Below are 7,439 nucleotides of genomic sequence, written 5' to 3'. Positions count from 1 at the left end.
GTAGAATTTTTATTGAGATTTCTCTATTTTTTTCATTAAAAACCATATTCTACCAAAAGAAATCAATAATGGGAATGTCATATTTAATTGTTTTTAGAGTTTATTTTTTTTATCAACTTTAATGGTCTAATATGTATAAATATGATTTTTTATTTAATAAAAAATTATTTTATAATTATACTAAAAATTCTAATAGAGTCGGACTTTTAGAGTTAGGTTTATACTTAATGAATTATTAATAAATTTGATTAGCAAATGACTAAATTAACCAGATTACATAATCGGTAAGAGACTTTAGTAATTTTGTATGTCATTTTCCTTTCGCACTTTATATATATTTGTTATATTTCAATAATAACAAAATGACACTTTTAATATTACATAAAAACGTGATTTTTGATTAGATTAGTTCATCTAAAGATTTAGAACAACTATTTAATTTACAATTAAAGACTTCTTAATATTAAAAAAATTATATAATAGAAAGAGACTATTCAAGAAAATTATTAATCTTACAACTATTTATAATAGATGTACATTAGAAGTAAGAAGGCATCACTTGAATGCTTGAACTATCTTCCCTACTATCTCTCTTTGTAAAATCTTCTTTCAATAAAAGTTTAAATTATTTACTTATTTCTTCTCTTTTATCTTCTTCTATTATTAACTATTTCTTTATTATTTTGATCCTGCTCCGCATATGGTATCAGAGCCTAGTCATTAAACTCGTAATATTGTTTAAGGTAGCGTTGGTCAGCCTGGTTTTCCGTTGGTCAGCCCGTCTTCCCAATTATTGGTCAAGGCAGTCCCGGTAGGTGGTCCCACTATCCTAAACATTACTTACTTGTTTATTGTTTTTGGTAATGACATCGTTGTTTCGCAGTTTTAGTAGTCGAGAAATAGTTTCTCCTTCTTCTTCTTCTACTCTTTCTGATTTAAATTCTGAAGAATTTACTGTTCAAGGGTCTAATATCTCAGAAATAGAAAATCAGTTACATAATTGGTCCATCCCTAAACAAAATGTTAATAGTATTTATCGAATTGGAACTTTTGATTTTGCACAAAATTATTCTATTAAACAAACTGAACAAACTATTGCTTTAAATAAATCTCATGAAAATTTACATTTACTTTCGTCTTCTGCATTGCATGAACATATTAAAAAGAAATTTAAATTTTTACATATAGGCATGGTTCAAATTGTTGTTAAACCTTTATTTAGAATTGGATTGGACATACCTATTTTCCTCTGTTTAAGAGATGCAAGACATTTGAATTTTTCAAATTCACTTTTGGCTATGGCTGAATCAAATTTAGCCAATGGTCCTGTCTATTTTAATTGTTATCCAAATTTTTCAATTTCATTATTTGATTCAAATATTTTAGACACTTTAATTTTAACTGTTAAAATAAAAAATATGAATTTTGCTGAAAATTCTAGATCTATAGCTGTCATTTATAGGATCTACTATAAAGTAATGACAACAACTATAGATCCTAGAGCAAGACATTCTTTAACAAGAAATGAAACAATTTTATTTGAAGCTAATCCTTTACATTCTAAAATACAAGTCCCCAAAAGACTAAAATGGAATGAGTTGTCGCAAGCTGGAACTTGGGATTTACAAGAAATTAATAAGCCTCAATCTATAGAAAATAATTATAGAGTTTCACAAATTTTAGAGCAATCAAATGGTTCTGTTCAAATAAGTTTTTCACCTACTTTTGTACCTTCATCTAGATTATCTACTTTTGAAAATTCTAGACCTTCCACACACACAACAGGTTTTCCAAATTCTAATACAAATTTACAAAGAGTTGATTTTGAAAATAGGATTCCTCAACCTTTTTACACTGATTCTGTTAATATAGAACAAGATAAAAATTCTGATGAACTTGTTTTGTCACCTTCTAGATCAACTATGGAAAATTTTTCAACTTTAAATATGATTTTTACACCTTTTGAAATAGATAAACCTTTTTTACGATCCGATTATTACCATATAAGAAATCGTGAAAAAGTTTTATGGTTTCAAAATCATTTTTCAAAGGGGGAGAAAGAGACTATTCAAGAAAAATTTTATGAATATTTGAATTCTGTTAAGGTAAATGTTCCGTTTTTTATCTGGTTTGAAATTTATTGTAACAATAATGATATAGAATTTCCTTTTAAAAATATTTTTACAAATGATAGAGTTTTTAAAACTTGGAATACCACCGTAGGAAATAAACAAATTATTTCTGTTCATCCACCTTTAGAAGAAGTTAAAATAAATGTTCATAATCAGGAAATAATTGCTTCACCCTTTAAAAGGATAAGCTCTGAGAATGACGACAAACTCCCTTTACTAAAAGATATTAGAAATGTTCAAAATTAAAATAATTATACAAATCAAATTCTTTTTACAATTGCTTCACAACTTGATAGGATAGAGACATCTAGCCTAAATAATCAAGCACCTAGAGCGGTGGTATACCTATGAAACCTATTTTTCAACCCCATGAGATTCCTGAACAACAATTAATTAAATTAAATGATAAAGATGATATTTTGAACAAAATAAATTTAAAATTAGCTAGTCTGTCCTTGAAAGATAAACCTTCTGTTAGTGTACTTAATTCTGATAATCTTGAACAAAATGAAGTTAAAAATTTAGAGAGTCAATTTATTAACGATAAAATTGAAATAAATAAAATATACCATAATAAAGGTTTTGACAAACCTAGGACTAGACATTATTATCCTAGACCTACTCCTCCAGATGTCTTGTTTGAGGAAAGAGTTAGCTTTACTCAAGCAAAATATGATGGAGATTCGTTTATGAATGAAACTTAGATGGTCCGTCCGAATATCGATTTTAAATATGTTACAAGAAATGACCATGGCACAGATTGCATGAGCCGGATCTGTAAATATCGATAAAAAAATAGCTCGGATGTTAATATCCGGCTTCACCGGGTCAATTAAAAGGATGGTGAGATAATTACACCTCCTTAGAAGATAAATCAAGGATTTTAAATGCTAGGAAAATAGTTATAAAAACTGAAAATCAAACATCTATTCAAACTGAAGAAGAAGATGCTGTAGCAACTTTACTTTTTGCTATTACAAAATGTTTTGTTGGTGAACCTAATCAATATCAAATTCGATCTTCTGAAATTCTTTCGAATCTAACTTGTCCTAAACTTCAAGATTTTCGTTGGTACAAAGATGTCTTTTTAACAAAAGTTTTATCTAGAACTGATTGTAACCATAGTTTTGGAAAGAAAGATTTATCACTGGTTTACCTAAATTATTCGCGGAAAAAGTTAGAACAAAGATTAGAGATTTTTATGGAAATACTATTCCTTATGATACTTTAACCTATGGAGAAATTATTAATTTTATTAATAATGAAGGCTTAGCTTTGTGTACTGATTTGAAATTAAAAGCCAAAATTAAAAATGAATTTTCACAATCTAAAAAGGAGTTAGGAGATTTCTGTTTTCAATATGGCTATGAACGTATTCAAACCCCTTCCTCAAAAACTAAAAAATATTTGAAAAGAAAATCTTCTAATAGAAATTATAGAAAAAATACTTCGAATTTTCGAAAACCTTCTTCATCCAAAAATATTTCTCAAAATAAAAATAAAAATAATAAAAAGAAAGGTCCTCCTGTCTGTTACAAATGTGATCGTGTTGGTCATTTTAAATCCCAATGTAGGATGAAGGAAAAAATCAATAATTTAGACATCTCTGATAAACTTAAAGATCAAATGCTTAATCTTTTACTATCTGATACAGATCCCGAAAATTCTGATTTAAGTGATTTTGAAGAAAATGATTTAAATATTCTAAGTGATTCATCTTCTACAAATACTGATTTTGAAACATGTGAAGGTCCTGGAATTTGTACAGGTCCTTGTTGTAATTCAACTTTAAATGTTTTAACAAAAGAAACCCTTTCTGATCTTTTTGAATTAGTTGACAAAATTAATGACCCTTCTGATAGAGAAAAATACTTTTTAAAATTAAGAGATATTGTTTTGCATAACGAAACTCAAAAATCTGAACCTATTCCTTATAACTTAAAAGAAATTTTTCAAAGATTTGACTCAAAATCTTCTAGAAATTCTACACCTAATATTCAAGATTTACAAGAAGAAATTAAAAATATAAAACAAGAAATTAATAATTTGAAAAATGAAAATTTAGATTTCAAAGAAAGAATTTTAAAATTGGAACTAAATAGAAAAAATATAGTGGACCAAGTTTAATTAATTGTTGTTCAGGAATCTCATGGGGTTGAAAAATAGGTTTCATAGGTATACCACCTGGCCTAGGTGCTTGATTATTTATGCTAGATGACTCTATCCTATCAAGTTGTGAAGCAATTGTAAAAAGAATTTGATTTGTATAATTATTTTGATTTTGAACATTTCTAATATCTTTTAGTAAAGGGAGTTTGTCGTCATTCTCAGAGCTTATTCTTTTAAAGGGTGAAGCAATTATTTCCTGATTATGAACATTTATTTTAACTTCTTCTAAAGGTGGATGAACAGAAATAATTTGTTTATTTCCTACTGTTGTATTCCAAGTTTTAGAAACTCTATCATTTGTAAAAATATTTTTAAAAGGAAATTCTATATCATTATTATATGATCAAATTATAATAGAAATATTGTCAAATATTATAATAGTCTCTAAGAATATAATATGTTTTTTATTTGATATTTTTTTGAGTTAATTTAATACAGCTTTAATAAAATTATAGTTTTATTAAAAAAATCTATATAATATTATATGTTTTATGTTTATTTGGTAAATATGACCCATTCAATTTAAATATTTTTCTAAGTGTATGAATTATTATACATTCTTAATTTAAACTACCATAATTTTTTATATATGAGAAATACCACACTTATAGTATCGTATAGATTACTATACAAAAACACTAAAGATTATTTTCTATATAGATTTCTCTATTCTTATTTTTTAGTTTTTTAAACAAACTTAATAATTTATTATGTATAGCGTCATATTTGTATTTTGATATATTTTCTATATTATTTAGTAATTATTTTTTGTAGAATTTTTATTGAGATTTCTCTATTTTTTTCATTAAAAACCATATTCTACCAAAAGAAATCAATAATGGGAATGTCATATTTAATTGTTTTTAGAGTTTATTTTTTTTATCAACTTTAATGGTCTAATATGTATAAATATGATTTTTTATTTAATAAAAAATTATTTTATAATTATACTAAAAATTCTAATAGAGTCGGACTTTTAGAGTTAGGTTTATACTTAATGAATTATTAATAAATTTGATTAGCAAATGACTAAATTAACCAGATTACATAATCGGTAAGAGACTTTAGTAATTTTGTATGTCATTTTCCTTTCGCACTTTATATATATTTGTTATATTTCAATAATAACAAAATGACACTTTTAATATTACATAAAAACGTAATTTTTGATTAGATTAGTTCATCTAAAGATTTAGAACAACTATTTAATTTACAATTAAAGACTTCTTAATATTAAAAAAATTATATAATTTTTAAATGTACATTATTGACCACAGCACAAATAAAATTAGTTTTAGACGGCGAACTTATATATTTGATAGTATTAAATTTTATAAATTTTTATTAATTTTCTATGAATTTATCCAAACTCATTACCTTTAATCTTTTGATTTTTTTCTATGTAATTTTTGATGTTCTTTATATATCATTTTTTTATATATTCATTTGATTTTTTAGTTACTATTTTATATAGTGTTTCAAATAATCAACTAATAGATAAGTTTTAGTTATTGTAAATTCGGTTGAATGGAGAATCTTATTTTGGAAATAATATAAAAATAAAGTTAAAATTTATATTTTATTATGAATGCACATTTAATCAATACAAAGTTAATGCTTTTATAAAAATTAGGTGAAATTAAAAAATAAAGATAAAGCTGAGATTTTTTTATTATGAATGCACATTTAATCAATACAGAGTTAATGCTTTTATAAAAATTAGGTGAAATTAAAAAATAAAAATAAAGCTGAGATTTGTCTTACAAAGGGAAATGGGTTTGTTGCATTAACAAGAAAAGTTTGTATCACAACTCATTTTTGTTGTTTTGTAACTTAACTTTTTAAATATCTAAATACAAATGGGGATCAATAATATTTAATTATAAAAATGTCAATATATATATATATATATATATATAATATTTTCTTAATTATTTTTATTCATACTTACCTTGTTATATCTCCTAAAAAAAGACATTAATTTTCTTTAAAAAACCAATTTTAAGTTTAATGCATGGTAGAGTAGCATTTTTATTTTTCATTTTTTCAAATTATACATTTTAATTTAATATAATTTGTAATTTTATACGTTACATGTAAAGATATTCATGTGAAATTTACAAATATTGTTTAAATTTATTTATTAATTAATAAAGTAAAATAAAAACTATATATATATATATATATATATATATATATGTTTAATTTCTACTCACTTCAAAAATCATAAACCAAATTAATATATTCTAAATTAGAATATACAAACTTAGTTGGTTTTATTACTAAAATCAATTTAACAATAAAAAATAATTTTAGTTTAATTAGTAACTTATACAATGAGTGATCTAGCCTTATTTCTTGCCCAGCTGCTCAACAACTTAATCAAGCATTGTGCTCCCCTCCATTACATGCAGGGATAACAATCCGACAAGTATTTTTGAATGTCGAATCGAATTTAATATGATGATTTTAAATAAAAATAAATATATTTATAATAAATTTTAAAATTTAATATTATTTATGTGTTAGATTCAGCTTTGAACTCGCAAATATTTAGTATATAGATTCGATTATATTAAATTATATTTTATTTTTATTATTTAAAATATTATTAATATTATTATTTAAAATTTTATAAAGTTCATGTTCGGATTATATTAATATATTGAATATTTATTATTAAATATTTAAATTTAATTAATTCATATTTTATATTTTTTATTTATATTAATTAATATTAATATATTTTAATTATTATAAATATTCAGTAAATAGATAATATTTAATTATTTAAATATTTATATAAATAAATAAGATATCTACTACATATTTAAATTTTTATAAATATATTTAAATATTATTTAATTTTAATTTGATTCAGATTGCATATGAGTATTTATTCAGAGTTGTAATGAATTTAAATAATAGAAATAATTTTTTAAAATAGATATAAAATGAATTTGAATATGTTATTTTTTAATCGAATTTCAATTCGGATATAAAATGAGTCATTCCTACATACATGTATATAAGAAAATAATTGAATGAATAAAAAAACCGCAGTTTATTAATTGGTCGCTTGCCAACTACTAGAGTCTACAGTTGTTTGATTTGAGTTATAAATAAATAAAAATAGAT

This window comes from Ricinus communis, chromosome 10 (assembly GCF_019578655.1).
Source record: "Ricinus communis isolate WT05 ecotype wild-type chromosome 10, ASM1957865v1, whole genome shotgun sequence".
Classification (NCBI taxonomy): Eukaryota; Viridiplantae; Streptophyta; class Magnoliopsida; order Malpighiales; family Euphorbiaceae; genus Ricinus; species Ricinus communis.
The sequence above is the reverse complement of the archived record's forward strand: the minus strand, read 5'-3'. Positions refer to the sequence as shown.